The following is an 18,115-nucleotide window of genomic DNA, read 5'->3' on the forward strand; positions in this document are numbered from 1 at the left end:
TCTTCTCAATACAGATTAAAACATGGGCTGCAGGTCGGCGGGAGGCGCACACAGGGATGAAGCGGGCGTATTCGTGCGTTTCAACGTCCCAATTCTTCGGACCTCCCGGCTGGCTCTCGTGGGATGAAGGAAAGAGCCAAAAAGAGAAGAGAAAAAAGAAACGAGAGGGGGAGAGGATGAAGAAGAAGAAGAAGGAAAAAAAAAGAAAGAAAATATAAAATAAAAACGAGAAGAGAAGTAAGAAGAAAACAAAAAAATAAATAAAAAAAAATGAAGCTAAGAAGAATAGCGCGGCGAAGACGGCATGGGATGGGGAAAAAAGAAGATGAGGTCAGCGGTTGCACGACGACGGGATACGCCTCTGAGGGAAGAAGATAAGTCAATTGAAACCTCCCGAAGATTCTTCGCGGGCCGGGCCGTCGGACAGGTGCAGAGATCAGGCTGCGGGGTCCAATTGGCTCGGCGGATGCTCTTCGGGTTTCGGAAGAAGAAGAAGAAGAAGAAGAAGATGGAGGAGGAGGGGGAGAGGAGGAGGGGGAGAATCCTCCGCTCTCCGCGTGGGGTCCACTTTGTGCATGTTAACCGCTCTCGAGGAGTCCGAGGCGCTCTGGTCGGTGGTCCCCAGGTGGCGACCTGGAGGAACCCCGGCGTCCCGATCTTCCCCGGGTGACTCGGGAACCCGAAACGACGATTCTCAATTTGCGGCTCCTTCATCTCACCCGACGCGGTTGACGCAGCGAATTTTTCGTTGTACGATTGATGCAAGTTTTCTTCAAGGGAGTTGGATTTTTTTATTTTTTTCTTTTACGTTTTTGACAATTGAAATCGTTAATTGGACCGGAATTTTCAATCGCAATGTAAAAACCGATCGATCTCTTTTCATCGTTAAACTGACCTGGCTGTGCGTGGATTCGTGCGGAATTCTTACTGCTGCGAGGAAAACTTGTCAAATTCAATTCACGAACTGACACTAAATTTTTGATTTTTTTTATGAGGTTGGTCGACTAAAAAGTTCATACTTTTCAATAATTTTTTTACGAGACTGTCTACCACTTGGTATTTATTACACTATTTTATTCGTAAGCTGCGATAATGAGTTTTTCAAAAATGAAATACAAAAAAAAAAAAAAAAAAAAAAACCGAAATTATAAGGGAAAGCTGAGATATCGTCGTTTTATTTTAAATTGCATCAAAGTGATGAAATAAATCCAGTCAGTTGTAAAATTCGTTCCATTTTTCCTGTAAGATGAGCTCATTTTTTTTCAAGGCTATTTTTTACAAATTCCCCGGTATAAAAAAAAGTTCTCCAATCTGATTGCGGAGTATCATCATTTCGATTAAAATGAACTGCCGCAAGATGAAATCTAACGAATCTAACACATTTTCCATCACTTTAAAGCCATTTCAAATAAACCATTGATATCCAATCTTTTTTTCATAATTTCAGTATTTCTTATTTCTGTGTTTTCATAGTAGACATCTCAGCGTCAAAACAGATGCAATAATTTGATAAAAATTCGATGTGTGAGTATATCGTAATGAAATTAATAAAAATTGATAATTGCTGGCTGGCCAATTTTCTTAAATCTACTTACTGTTAGAATTTTATTAATTTCTCGGAAGCGAATAGACGGAAAAATTATTCCAATTATTAGTTATATAATAATTATTCATTATATAATTATTAATAACAATTATTAGGAAAGTATTATTCGAATAGATTAATGCCTAGAAAGTTGTAACTGTAATAAAAGCTTTCGATGTATTTTTCTCGACTAAATTCGAAGTACATACCTGAATTCCCAAAGTTCTAATGAAAGTTTTCAGCGCTCATACGAAATGAGCATAGAACTTTGTTTCAAGTTGAAAACTTACGAGTTGAGTTAAAAATCGCACTCGATTATTTCTTTGTAATCGTGATTACCAACCGTTGATAAATAAATTAAAATAAGAATCTTAATTGGAAGATCTGACTCTTAATAAACACGCGAGATTTCTCCGTTTGCATAGCCTAAAAACCATAAGTCCTTCAGCTAAAATAATTACGACGCGACCGAATCCGTATGTTGTCACAATTTGTCAAAGTTGACTCATACCGGTCTGGAACGTTTAATAAGTACGCGGAATAAAACACGACGAGTTGATGGTATTTGCTTGAATTTCATCGCGGTCGCAAATTTCCTGATATAGATATAGTATATATACGATGTAATACCCTCGTTTACTTATACATCTTATTACAAATATCTACATATGTATACACACATGTATAATAATCTGCGTATGAAAAATAAAATAAATCTGAAACAAACAAAACAAAAAAAGAAAAAAAAAAAAAACCAACAACAACAAAAAACCAATTAATCGTGTATACGTATATAGGTAATATAAATTAGCGGACGTATAAATTTTGGAAAGAAACGAAAACGTTTCGAAACGAGTTTTTTTCACATCCCGGCATGGATTATTCCTTTATGTTATATACAGTGTATACATACATATATCGTGCATTATATGTGTGAGAAATTGAAGTGGTTGATTTTCGAATATCCCACTCCTTAGCTGTTCGTTCATATATTTTCTCATGCCTGTTTGTTCCCTCCCGGTAATATATTACACACAGTGTAATAAACATATGTATAATAAGACAAAAACAGACGAGGTATAAAGGCAAGTCGAACTGCAGGGATGACACGAGTTATCGGCGATAGACGCAGGCCGCGTAATCGAATCGAATCGAATCGAATCGTTCGTACCACGGGGTATATATCTAGATATCGTTCAACATTCCTCGCCTAGAGCCAAGACGACCTTGCCGATAACGGAAGATGTCCGGGAGGACGCAGCGGCAGCAGCATCAGCAGCAGCAGCGGCGAGTTTGGTTCCATACAAAAACCATCCATGGTTGTAATTGCCTTTCCATACCCGGACGTTGACCCATAATGCTCCTTTGGCAGTGACGCGTGGCGTAATCAAGACCCCGTGCAGTGGTTTGTTATTTATAAAGCTTGATCCGTGCGTTATGTGCGCGTCTCTCTACCAAACTAAATATTCAAAAACAAAAATCCGGAGAGTTTAACGTTCAATAAAACTATACATATATATAGTAAAAGAGATGAGAACAGTGAGAAGAATCGATTCCCACTCACGCACGAGTCGAGATTCCAAAAATTCTTCGATCCGACGTGTGTTTGTTTATTTTTTTTCTATTGTTTTGTTTTTCGATATCTTGATTTTTTTTTCTCTCTCTCTCTCTCTATCTCTATTTTTTGCTCTTGTTCTTCCCCCGCATTGACTTGATCGAAAATAATTAATTAAATTATTTTTATTCAATTTGATCACATTCAATAAACCACATTTATTGATGCAGCAACGAAGGCGGATGAGTATAATAAATTTGGGACGAGTTGGCGAAACTTAATTTATTCGCCAATATATGTATAATATATAAGATAATATCGTCCTCGCGATATATATATATATATATATATATATATATATATATATATATACGTATACTAATAATACTATACACCTATACCTTGCACTCTAGGCGCGTGAATTATAATGAGCGGCAATCGAGCGGTGATTTCTTCTTTCTCGTCGAGCTATTTCAAGTCTATATATGCTGCACGTGTGTAGTAATGCGGATAATTCGCGTGTGGGCCTCGTAAACATTGTTACGACTCGGGATTCCCTGCCATCCGAGAAGGGAGGGGAAAAACAAAATTCTTTCATACCGAATCGAAAGACGTGCTTCGCATGCCGTCTGATAATTGATTTTTTCCTCTGATAAGACTGCCGATCTAAATCAGCGTGAATTGCACAATGAATACACGTTATTATATATATACTGACGTAAGAAGGAAACTGGTGTAACGAGATAACAAAAAAAAAAAAAACAAACAAGAAATCCAAAATGAGTAGGGATAAAAAAAACTAGAATTGCCGATTAACAGAAGAATTCCAGAATAACTAATTTTCGAAAACGACAGAAATTCTAACGATTCTACAATTTGGCATTTTTTCGATTCATTTTCTTCTCCATGCCTACTCCAGTTTCCAACATCTTTAAATTCTATAAATTAACTTTCATTTCTGTAAAAAAAAAAATTCGATATTGTGGTTCTTCGATTTTTTTTGTTGTTTTTATCTATCTGTATTATTCTTATCCCCAAACCCATCCAAAATGTGAATGAAAATTAAAAAAATTTCTCACGCGTTCTTATATACACGCAACAGCTCGCGACGCATTTTTAAACTCCGAAAAATCCTGCGTGAACGAAAGCCGAGGATCCACGATGTTTAAGGCTGAAGAAGAAGGCGCGCGGACCCTTTTCGATGTTTGACAGAAGTCCGATGATAGTTATTAAGCTTTTACGATCAATCGTATAGCCGGGGTTGATCCCTCCGTCACGATGTTTCATTTTCTTCCATTTAAATTTCTTTTATTTCTTATTTCGTATACATCCAGCACGTATAAATATACGTTTCACATACATACTTGCAGCGTCTCGTCGGACGGTGAAATTGTTTCTTCGTAAAGAAATTCTTCAATTTTTCTCAGCTACCCTCCCCCCCCCCCCCCGCCCCGCACCTCAGCCGTTAACAACTTAATTTTCTTTCCCTTATCGTATCCTTCAACTCAATTTCTGCAGCTTATCGTCGTCGTCGTCATCGTCGGCAAGTGTTTTACATTGAGGAGAAATTAGTTTATCGATGCGTGGATATAGGTTAACGTTTCACTGTTCCATGGGGTATATACGGAGTGATTATCTAACGGCCGAATGGTCCGTCGAGATAAATTTCTATAACATTTCACCGCCATGTTGGTAACTTGAAAAACATTTATCGCTGTCGATGCAGTTGAACACGACGATTACCGGCGACAAGTGAGAATAATTTTTAAGCTTACCTTTTGTGACGGTTGGTTGCCCTGGCAAATAGCTGTTCTCGGATTGTGGCGCATGCGCGTTACATTATAGCAGACGACGGACTGTTTGGTCGTTAGATAATCACTCTGTATAGCTGGGTTTTTAACGCCTTTTTACCCTTCTTCTTCTTCTTTTTCTTCTTCTTCTAAGAATACGTCGCGACGGAAAAGAGAGGCTTGTATATCATTACATAATCGATTTATAGCTCCCGGTCATACGTATCGTTGCGGTTGCTTTGATTGCCGCCACAGTCGTACGGGTCCCGTGTATCTGTATATAGGCGTGATAATATATATATATATATATATATATATATATATATATACACCGGCGAGTAGGTACGCGTACATACATAAATAAATGTACAAAGACATGCCTATTCATCCACACGTTCATCTATGACGGAGAAGTCTAGGCGACCGGTACTCTCTGCATGGCCGTTTTATGAACTACCGGGGCCGTCTGAAGGACGAAAAGGAAATCGGAATTGGGTCATGCCTGGCTCTTCCACACGACATTCAGGGGCCAGATAAACTATACTAACCGATTCTCATTATAAATGTAGTTGTGTTTGTGGCCGATGCCACTGGCTCTATCATACATACCTACTTTTTGATATTGACGCCGTTGCGTTGGTCTCTTCATCACGGCTCTACATATATAATATTACATATAATATATGTATGTATATATACCGATACGGGAGTCGATTCGGCTCGTTCCACTTTTTCGTTTGCATTTCTTTTCTTTTTTTTTCTTTTAAGCTGTTTAGACTCTGTGTCTATGTGATTCGATTTATCGTGGTACAGTTTAATCGATTACGTTCAACTCCGGATTACCAAAGTTCAAAGAATTTGTTTCTTCGATAATTAGCAACTTTTTCGAGTCGACTTGTGCATCTTTCAACCACGTGGCTAATTGTCAGAAAATTTTTATTTATTAAATTTATTCAGTTACATGGATCAACGTTTAATTGGTACCCATACCGTCGAGATAAATTTTACGGTTCAAAATTGTCTCGACTAACTCAATCAAAGGATTAATTATCGAAACGTCGGTCAACTATTTTTTTCGTTTTACGTCTTTATTTTTAAATATCCTGCATTTGAAAATAAATCTGTCGCATTAAACTGCAATACCGGCAAAACTATCACACACCAAAGTATCCCCGCACTTGTTTGGAAAACTTTTTTAGCACTCGCACAGGTCAAATTTTCCGGACGATGTAAAAAAAAAAAAAAAAAAAAAAGAAAAGAAAAAGAAAATCGAAATTTCAGACAGATTAGCGCATGATTTTACACGTTGCAATATCCGACGACCTGCGCAAATATTGCGACGACAAGAAAATACTAGCAATAGGCAAATTTTCAGTGCCCGAGACGTGAATGATATTCTTCATATCTCGAGGGGGCGAAATATAACGCATTATACTCTGATATTTATTATACATTATGCGGATGTATAAATTCACCGGAATGAAAATCCGCGAGAGGAGCCGTGAAGCGGTCGCATATATTTTAAGTATGTCGAGCTGATCGTGAGCAGAGGCTGCATGCACACCGAAGGAGTAAACAGCCACCGGAAATTCCACGTCATATATATACGCATCTGAGTACCTACGGTAGGTATATATGATAGCTAGATACACAATGTGATCTACAAGTAGGTGTATACATACGAGCTCGCGATCTACAAGATCGAGGTATATATATATATATACGTATAGATATGGTACGGACGCTGGAGAATGAGCGAACGAACGGATGGCGAATTAGAGTCGAAATTCGCACGAGAGCGGTGCCTTTTTAACTGTTTGAACAGACGAGCCTGCAGAGATACGGACGGGTTCGGACAAGAGGGCAACATTCCAATGTGCACACCGACACATCCGCCTTGTAAAATGCACGCATGTGTCGCACTCGCACCCACACAAGTGCAAGGAAACGTATTAAGCCTACGTGAATTATTATAATTTTGTTTTCACTCGCGTTACATCGCATCGCGCAAACTCAATTAGCTGGCGGCAGCAAGACGAAAGAGAGAGAGAGAGAGAGAGAGATAAAAGAGGCTAGAATATGGTATATTATGTATCTACGTAAGAAAAATGCCAAAGAGCAAAAAACAAAAAAAAAAACGAAGCGAAAACGTCAAAAATCAAGAATAAATATAAATTGCAAATAAAAAAGTTATTAAATAAATAAATAAAAAGAAAGTATACCATAACACAGAATTTTTCAATATCTTCTCCGGAGGCAATCGGCCTCCGTATACAATACATGTATACATATATGTAAACACATTTGCGCAAGATAAGAGAAGAAATAAAGAAACGATCTTTTGCCATAATGTTATAATAATTGAGCTCAACGTCTGTTGAATCTGCAATCTGCTAAAACAAATCCGATTACACTTTGATCGTCTGCAGAGATTTTCCATTAGGTAAATCGAAGCTATATAGTGTTTCTCATCGGTTTGATTCAGTTTTTTTTTTCTTTTATTCTCTCGTTTGTCATCACGATTAACCCCACCTTCGTGCTTAATTTCATTATACATAATAATCAAGCGAGATTTATTTTATTCCACACCGATTTCTATAAGAGTGAATCCGCAATGGTAATTCGTTTTTGATGGAAAAGAAGCTCCGTCTGTGTCTATTTTTAATAATTTTTATGTCAATCAAACACTAGCAGTCGGCTATATATAGAAGACGCAAGATATGAGGTTTACAAAAAGGCAAAATAATAATGTATAACGCTCTGTTGTAAGAAAGTCTCCGCGAGAATTGACGATAAGAGCATGTAACATATACACAAACATACATATGTACGTACCTACATATATATGTATATTAGATTGATCGTCGAAAAAAATCGATAATTTTTTTTTTCCTACAAAATCGCATGTTTAATAGTTGTAGGAATCGGAAATAAGACGCCTGTTATAATTCGAGCCTTTAATGTTAGTATTCAGTGATTCCTGAATGCAATTTTCTATTTTTAATTTAATTAATACGAGAAAATAAGTTTCGTTATTTCTGAATTTTGTATCTCAGTAACGAAGCAATATACACAAATTTCCGATACATATTTTTGTAGAGAATTTAATGCTCTACAAAAATGATCCCTTCTAATTTTTTGACAATTAATATCTTTCAAAAGTTATTCAAGGTTAAAGATGAAACCATGTAAAAATTGACTTATTTTAAGATCAAGAGCAAGAATACTAGACTATCACAAAATATTGTAGGTTTTTTTTTTTTGTGTGGCTGCGTGAAGAAGTACGAAAAATTCTAGCTTATTTAGTACCGATCATACCGATCGTTGGTGTTCCACTTGCCTACGTATGTGTACAAAGTGTTTTGAAGAACACATTTGTTTATTGTGTCGTAGCTGATAGCATTCTGACGCCTATTATCTAACTAAGACGAATGCGTCACGGTGGATAGAATTCAACCCGTTATCAAAAATTACTCTCAACTTCCGGTCCATGAGATACCGAGTATCCTACATTTTCCCTTACAGAACAATTCCTTTTACTCGTACTTTATTTACAATTACGCGACAACTCCTCGACGCTGCTTAAAATTAATTTAACGCAAGTCTCGTTTTGTAGATTCTAATTTTGCATCGCTTAAGTTGAAGTCGAAAAATCAACCAAATACGAATGCAGGATGAGAAATTATTTGCGGTCCGGATAAATATTGATCTGATATGATTGTGATTTGAAAATCGTTAATTTTCTCCAATAAAACTCTTCTGACTTCTGTATTTTACTTAATTAAATACTATAATATGACGCCATAACTCGTAACGTGAATATTTTATTTCCGAAATATCTACTTCGCTGTGGGAGGTTTCCAAAAAGTTATTACAGCGCAATCTTTGACGAGGAAAATTTGGATCTATACATACGCTTGCGACGTAAATCTATTCTATTACGGGTAAATACATAATGAGATCCATCGATCCAAATTAGAGTTACCGTAACGGCCAGCCGACTAATTTTTGGAAAAGAAGATCCATCGTATTTACAATATTGTAATCCAATCGTATCTTAAGTTTGTTCTCGTTCTGCATACGTTTCTCGTTAAGTTGAATTTTCTCAACTTGAGCTTGAAAGTTTACGAGCGAAAAGAGCGACTAAATTTCAGCCAAAGAAACAAGACTGTTTTCACAATAACTTTATTTGACCAAGTAACCTTATTCATTCATTTTGTCTACAAAGACCACTATACATCATTTATAGAATAGTGTACAAAACGGATGATTTCATCGTTCGTAACAACAATACGTTAATAACAAAGCTTCCGAAGCCGAGAATCGGAGGGTGAATATCTGTGCAGAATTGATCTGATAGAATGATCAAAAACGAATACATCGAGCTAAGAAAGATGTCGGACTATACGCAGCGAGTCAAAGATGCATAAGAGTAAAATCGGTGATAATAAGAAGTGGTAAAGAGCCCGGATCGCGATCCCGGCTGGCAAGCATGCAGCCACCCCTTGAAGCCCAGAGAAATCAAGTATGTCATTCAGGATTCCGAGCGCAGTTCGTCGAGCTCGCAAAACAGACAGTTGCTCTGCGCGAGCTCGCGTTTCAACGTACACGTATACGAGATACTCTACGAAGAACGCGTGGAACTCTGGGTAATGGTGTATAATAGACCTCGACGGCGTTGTTGATTCCCGTAGAATATAAGCTACACCTCTCGGGTATATATCGAGTAAGTAAGAGTCACGAGGCGACAGCATCGGCTTCCCCTGAGCTCGCAATCAGCTCGGAAGCTCCGCATCTCCTCATCACCGGTATTTTACTTCATTACATGCAGAGAGTTGGGCCCGTAACGCGTAGCGTCGTCGTCGTACGTACGTACGAGTAGTAGACGTATGTGAACGTACAGCGTAGCTGCTACGTAACGCAACGCAACGCAACGCATCTCCCCTCTCCCTCGCTCTAGCTCTCTTCGGCGAGTTCGCGCGTCTTCGGTGTCTCTCTCCCTCCCCCCTCCACCGTCCTTCATCGAGGCTCGCCCGACTTTGCGCAGCGCGCGCGGTTCGAGTAGTGGCGAGTGGCAAGTGGCGAGTAGCGAGTAGCGAGTAGCGAGTAGCGAGTAGCGCGCTGACTCCGCAGGCACGGCCAGAGAGCCGAAGAGCAGAGAGTGTTCTCCTACTCCGGCACCTCCTGCTACTTCGTCTCTTCCTCTCCTACTCTATACTCCTTGAGGCTAGTAGTCGCGGCAACGGAACTCAGTACAGCCGGAGCAAGCGGCAAACGCGGTGAGGGAGTCATATCTCTCTCTCTCTCTCTCTCTTTCTCTCTCTTTCTCTCTCTCTGTCTCTCTAACCATCTATCTATCCATCCGTCTATCTCTATCTCTCTCGCCCGCGCTCCTCCGGCTATATATTCCCTTTCTGGCTTTCTCGGTTTCCCGCTCTCTCTATGGCCCGATCGATCCTCTCGATATATAATAAATTTTATCACCTCAGAGACGATATTGTATATTTTTGATATTATACCGTACTCGCGCGCTCGGGATAATCCCGCGGTTTGAATTTCTTTTCTTTCTGTTTTTTTTTTTTTTTTTAATTTTTTTTTCATTTTGAGAGGTTGGTTTTTTCACTTTTTTTATTTTTCGTTCCCTTTGCTTTTATTACCTATCACCGCTACGTGTGTTTAATAATATCCGGTTGTTTTTCACCGGCCAAGAGACAATGTATATATATATAAATATATATATATTCAATTGACAACGAGAGAGAAATAATAAAATTAAAAAATAAAAAATAAATATATATATATATATATACATAATATTATAGTCTTATCGCAAATGTCATTCTGCCCCTCGAGTTGAAAATTACATCTTCGATGTGCGAGCGCCGAACGGACGGCAACTTATCACATTTACGCTAGTTTCATTACAGTTCGGGTGTTTCAATAGTGGAGTTGAAGGGACGATCGTTAAATACACCGTGTCCATTGACAGATATAGGTACAGTAGTACTGTTAAAATATGAAAGAACGAGAAACGAGAAGAACAACAAAAAAACATAAAAAGGAAACCTCTTCGCAATGATTCGCAGCTATCTAATAAACAAGAACAAGAAAAAAAAAGAAATAACAATAATAATAATTAACATATTAATATACAGTGACGTGTGTGGTAGTACTGCTGGTACATAATAACATCAGCACGCGCCAATCGGGATCTAACTTGACGTTTCGTGCACCGCCAGGGATTGTCACCGATATATATATGTATAGTAGTACGAAAACAGTTTGTTGATAGCAGATTTTTTACGTGTGATAAAGAAAATTCGAACGACGAAGTGACGCGCACGATGAAACAAGCCTTTGTCGAAATTCCTTGTTTTCTGCAATAATCTTCCTCCGCAGCTATCTTTTTTTCCTTTTTTTTTCCCCCCGCCCCTCCTCATCCTGCATCATCGCTATATATTATATATTATATTAATAATACATACTACAATATTATATTTTCTCAACGAATCGAGTTGTAATAATACCTGTTGTACGTATATAAGTGTAAAAAACAAAAAACTGACGTATAAAATATAACCCGCAGAAGAGAGACGATCCGAGTAAAATCGTCGTCGTCGTCGTCGTCGTCGTCGTCGTCGAAGAAGAAATTGAAAAAGAATATATATATGTATATACACGACGGAAGACAGAGGAATGAAAGAGAATACGTGAAATTGTTGTTTTGACAAGAAGGAAAGTGCGCCGTGGACTCGACGAGGAAACTGACGACCAATTGCGCATGCTGCGAGAACCTCGGATAATCGAGAAACGGAGCGAACGATCTGCCCTCGTCCTCGTGGAACAACAGGTGAGAGAACGCGGTGCTGGTGCTGCTGGTGCTGCTGGTGCTGCTGATGTTGCTGCTGCTGCAGCCGCCAGTCGCTAATACATCTGGACGTGCGCACGGGTACGTAACTATAAACTGACAGGTTGAACCGAGTTATATCACTGCCAGCATGCACCTCGTATCACGGCGGGTACAACGCATGCAAAAAGAGTGGGAAAAAGAAGTTTTTCATTCAAACTTGTGAATAATTGGTGGAAAACGATGGTGGAAATTCGGGATTGTTTTTCATTTCTAGCGAGTTTACAGAGAGCGTCAAAGAAATTCCTGTAATACTTTGCGAATCTTTATTATTATTATTATTATTATTATTATTATTATTATTATTATCATCATTGATTAGAATTTTTGGGAAACTTGACCGTTCGAAAGTAATTTTTTTTCTTCTTTTTTTTTTCGTTTTACTCTTTTTTTTTTCAATGGTATATATTAATTAAAATCGCGTTTGATTGTACGTTCGAAAAGAAAATTCGGAAAAGTGATTTATATAATAGGTGCTTGAATGTGAATTTGCATTTTATATATATATATATATATATATATATATATATACGTATATCGGGAAAACTGTTCCGTGAGAAGTAAATTTTTCTTCGTCACTGTACGAATTGCGTGATAATTAAATTCCTAAATTCGATTGATAAAACATTTTTTTACAATTAGAATATACATTTTTACTATACGATGAGTGATAATTGATACTTGTTCACCGTGTAGAAATGTTAAAACACGTTGGCACTTGAATAAAATTGATTAATTAATTATTTATTTTTTTTTTCATCAATAGTACCGAATCGCAAAGCACATATACATGTGACGACGAAGTGTGATGAAAAGAAATTTGGTATCCAATTTGATCAGTGGCCTGATAGCTGATGAAGAAATTTTGTGCCGAACAGTATAAGTGCGAATACAATATGTAAAAAATGAAGTATAAACAAAATTGAAGCAAACATTTGGTATTAGTACAGAAAAGTCGATAATTTGCAAATAAAAGTCTTTATAAATACTTGAATTGAATTCTTTGAGATACGTGCGCTCAAGTTTCACAAGTTCGTATAGTTCTAAATAAAAATCTTCATACTCTGTACGTAGCGGTGATGGATCGAATCTGAAGTACAAAAAAAATCTTTAAAAATTAAAATTAAAAAAAAGAAATTTCAAGTTAAAATTAGGGCACGTGATATCAGTGTGTATGGTAGGTGACGAGGAAAAGTTAAAAAATTAAACGAAAAGAGCATTTTCTACAAGTTTTCTGATTTATTTAGTGCAAGGGGATAGCAATAATGAAACTTAGCGTCGATTACAATATATAGACATAATCACGCGTCAGACACGGACAACGTTGCAGGTCGCTGACATAGAGACGGACAGACAGACGTAGAGACGGGCACAGACAGACGGCATGGAGTCGTTATTTGTTACTCAGTGTTGTTTAATGTTGGTCAGCCGTTGCCGAGGCCTCTTCTTACATACGCGTATAAACTGTCAACCTCACTCTGCCACCGAAGAAGAAAGATAGAAAGATAGAAAGAGAAAGAGAGAGGATACCTACAGCGACACTTATTTATAGGATACAGACCTGTGACAGCTGTTAAAGGTACATATGTAGATACGTACTTGCGTGGGACAGTGATTTTACCCAAGACGAGGAACGTCGGATCGTCCCGATGATACTCATCGACTAAAGACGATGTAAAATATTTTCCAAAACTTTTTTTACACTCTCAAGTATATACTTATGTACAACAAATACCTACTCGGACTTGCGTAGGGAGAAGGATGATGATATACGATATCGTACAATTTTCTCTAAGACTAAACTCAAATTTTCTTATCACCTCCACATGCGAGAGTGTCCAGAGTGCGAAATCCATGGCCCAATACTAGCGCGAAAGCGTTCCAGTGGAATAGGCACCACACAGACATACCGCCGCAATTTACTTTCATTTCTGATACAGTTATCAAAGAGTAAACAACGCGTATGGCATAATGATTCATAGAAAATTGTGTGTAGGTATCTATACATGTGAGGTATGATAGGGAGTAGTTACTTTATACCTCTAGTTGTAAACGCTGAGGCTTGAGTTGGGCAAATAGATTGAAGATTGTACTTATATTAGCAACTGCTCGTAAGCCGGTATCGTAATAGTCGTGTATAGATATAGTAAAGTTTGACAATCGTCTAATCGCTTTCTAAATCCCTTTTCTTCCTGAAAACCTATTTGGGGATTGTTATATCGCACGCCTTTGGAAACCGTTACTCAAATAGTCACAGGACTCGCTTATTGTTAGTCTACAGGGTTAATAGGGACTCTGAGGATTAGTTTGATTCCCCGGAATGACGAGGCTGAAGGTAGCAACGTTAACGTAACGAAACATGATAAGACAAATTAATTATTATCCAATTTTCGAATGACTTTGAAGGAGTTTACTTTATTCATCATCGTTTACTAAATTTTAGACAATTCCAAAGTTACAAATTAGGTAAAGTTTCCTCTTAGACGTATCTATCGCATCGTTAAATTAACGTTACTACCGCGATGTGATTTACACCGAGGCTTAGCAAATCTCGTTTTCACTTGCCTATCATTCGTAATAATCAGTGACTAACGAAAGTTGTTTTTTTTTTTGAGGGGGGATTTTTGGGTGTCAAAATTCAAAGTAAAAAATCAAACACAAAATCATTTTGTGGGGTCATTTGGACCCCGGTGTGCAGCGTAAGGTTTAACATTCGAACATTTCCACGCACGTTATTTTCCTGAGCGCATCGCAATTGATCTCTCCTTCCGTATTTTCAACTCTTGCAATGATTATTATTATAATAATAATAATTATTATTATTATACATTTGGTACAACGCCGATAGAACCATTTCTCGATGCCTACACACGAAGGCAGTGTCCAATCTTCGTTCCTGACGGTCAACGCTCCTCCAGAGCGATCCATTCATCCGCGCTGATATCGCGACGGTGAAGAAAAATGCGCCGATTAAGGTGCAGAGCGCAGCATCCACAAGCCACAAGCCGCGTGGCGAATCATCGAATTAATTATGTACTTATATACTGTAATGGAATTTTGCGTGACATCGGGGGTGACAGACGATTGTTATTGCAATAATAACATAAACGATAACAATTAAGATTACATGTACATAATAGAGAGTGCAGCGAAACTTCGCTGAATTGATATTGCAATGCGCTCTCCGTATAAGTCGTGGATAAAACCTCAGCTGCGCTTTCGACGAGGATTATTCGAACTCTCCGTATATGTATATGGCGTGACAAATGCTAAAAAAAAAGGGCGTATGAAAAAAAAAACAAAACTCAAGTTTCTCTCTGAAACAGATAGAAAAAATCACTCCACAAATGAAAGTATACATCAAAAATAAAAATTACAGAACGGGAAATTGAAAAGTATACATAGGAAGAGTGAAGAAGTGGCAAAATGGATAAAAGCAAAAGAAATTATCGAAAGATCCGGACGAGAGATTTTTTTCTTTAACGAAATAGTTTTTAAATAGTCAAAAATTTAAATAGTCAAAATAATAATTGCAGAAAAAAAAAAAAAAACGATTTTCTCATTTCATTCTTAGACTTGGAATAAGTATGTTAACAAAGCAGTTGGCAAAAAAGAACAAAAAAAGAAGGAAAAAAAAATTTATATACCCTTTTGGCATTTGGCACGCGATGCAATTTCTCTCTCTCTCTCACACCTTCTTTTAGAATATCCTCTAATTCGCTTTATAAATATTGATGATATACAGAGTAACATCCTTGTCGACTCGACACGTGCGCAACACCAGCGGCATCATCATCATCATCATCATCATCATCATCATCATCATCACCCGTCCTTCGCTGTGTAATTTTCCTTCTGCACGCCACGCCGATAACATTGCGCATACTTACTCGCAGTAAAAGGTTTATTTCTCGTGCCTACATACCTACACAGGTATGTTTTGATCGTGAATAAAAATTGAAATCACATAATTTTATGCAAAGATGTTGAAAGGAAAATTATTCACTGCCCCGGTTAAATTTCATTTAATTTTTGCTTCATTTTACACGGGATAATAAAAATTATTCCTCTCGTGACGATGTATCGTTGAAATTTAAATCTACGCGCCCGCCGAGGGTGCAGCTGAAAATTAAAAATCACTGACTCACAGTCAGGTAGCCGAAGATATGTATACATATACATATACATACATCCCCATTTCGTCTCTGGAGAGACATCGATGTTTGCGAGAACGGCGTTTCCCCATTTCGAGGAAGAGTCTCTCACCAGGCTAATTAAGATAACCTTAACCTTAAGATTGCACCTGATACGCGGACCGAAGATAAAAGTAGAAAAAAAGAATGAAACAAGAAAAAAGAGATAATGGAAGTGCAAAAATTTTCCTCGCCCCGTTGGAAAGGTGATTGAAAACCTGCGTCCGCGTGGGTAGGTGTATCGGCTAGTGATATAGGTATATCTGGTATATAGGTATCTACTCTAATTACGATGCAATACGCGTTATTGCTTATTACACTTGGAAAAAGTTGGCTACTGGCAAGCGAAGTGCAAACTGTCATTAAAACGGCTTAAAGTCTCGCAGTCTCTTCGGTTAATGTAACATGGATACGATAGTCGTTTAGTTAACGACGTGCCAATGCGGTAGTGACTCGGGAAGCAATCCTCCGGGTGTACGGATAAATATATACGCGATACACGCGGTTTGCGTGTGCGTGAAAAGTGAGACAAAGGATACTCACGTGAGAGGTGGTTTTCAAAAGGAGTTAAAAAAGAAAAAGAAAAAGAAAAACACTTACGATTGAGTAAGTGCCTCTCGGGCTGAGGGGTAAGAGAGAGAGAGAGAGAGAGAGAGAGAGAGAGAGAGGGATAGAGAAATTGCAACGTCAAGCACCTCTCTTTTATACATACAACACACCTGGTTCAACTTGTTGAACAATTTATCGCGATATATATGCACATCCACTTGCATACGTAGGTACCTACTTGTTCAGTGCACCTTTTACATCTATATAAATATACGCAGATGTGTCGACTCGTATACCGTATAGGTGTGCCTATATATAGATATATTTATGTATAAATAAATAATATCTGTTATACTCTCGCAAGACTGATTGTGAGTGGGCATACAGAGAGAATTGGTTTCCTCGTCTAACAATAAGAGATATTATCTTCACGCACGTGTTGTTATTAGGTATACATGTGTACGCAGATCTGAAACGAGATTCAAATATTTTTAACGGTGTGTGTTGAGTATATATATATATGTATATATATATATATATATATGTATATTTTTATTTTATACTTATACGTATAATATGTATATACATACCTATATACGCCTTACACCCAACAACAAGATTTTAGCACGACTGCAGGCTGCAGGCTGAGACTGCATTGGGTGGGTAGTTGGCTTGCCAAAATTTTGCAATTTGAAACTATAATCGTTGTAGCATAATGTATTACTATACCTACTTGAAAAATATTTCACCAACGTGATTCGTTGATATTTTCTCTCGTTCGGTTTGGTTTGGTTTGGTTATTTTTTTTTTTTTTTTTAATTATTTTTTGTCTTTTTTCTCCGCTGTTGTTGTTTCGTTCGAATTTTTCTTTTCTATTCACTTGTGATTCGGATAGTTAATCACTTCGGTGATTAAAATATCAAAGCTGGCATGAATACGTATAAGGGAATGGGATTGTATCGATGATTGTTAAATTGAATCGATGAAAAATTCTGGGAACTTGAAAAACGAAAGAACATCAATAAAACAATGATTAAATTAATTGTTCTATCAGACAAATTATCGGTCTTGCGTTTTTTTTTTTTTTTTAAGATATCGTATAGTAATCGCAAATATGGCGCTACTATATCGTTAAATACCTGCGGTCGATGTTTCTGTACAGCGCAATTAATTGAATTGCAATATTTGTAAATGTTATAAGCGATTAACAGTCTTTAATTGTTAGCTAAATGCCTTACGGTGTATACATAATACGATGAAACTGAATCACTGCAGTGGCTTGCAAGATACAAGATGAGAAAAAAATGTCAGAGATAAAAATATACACGTGTTATAAGAATTGTAATTATTGTACAATTACATGGAAACTTGACTAATTAAAATCGTGTTTCTAATGACTATCTATTATTATTATTATTGTTATTGGTATTATTAGTTTTATTAACATTGTCGTTGTTACTGTGATAGCTGTGATAAATGTATAAATTTACGCGTGCAAACTTTCATTATATGTAGCTATAAACATTTGATAGGGGG

The 18,115-nt window shown here is 37.4% G+C and overlaps 1 protein-coding gene across 1 annotated transcript in view; it reads left to right on the forward strand.

The window, feature by feature from the left end:
- The first annotated feature begins 10,062 nt into the window (after nucleotides 1-10,062).
- Nucleotides 10,063-18,115, forward strand: part of LOC124410316 (BMP-binding endothelial regulator protein) — a 50,251-nt gene continuing 42,198 nt past the window's right edge. The window contains exons 1-2 of the mRNA XM_046888577.1: nucleotides 10,063-10,209; nucleotides 11,517-11,879. The gene's annotated coding sequence lies outside the window, so the exon portion shown is untranslated. The remainder of the gene's footprint in view (nucleotides 10,210-11,516; nucleotides 11,880-18,115) is intronic.

Source organism: Diprion similis, chromosome 9 (genome assembly GCF_021155765.1).
Source record: "Diprion similis isolate iyDipSimi1 chromosome 9, iyDipSimi1.1, whole genome shotgun sequence".
NCBI classification, from domain to species: Eukaryota; Metazoa; Arthropoda; class Insecta; order Hymenoptera; family Diprionidae; genus Diprion; species Diprion similis.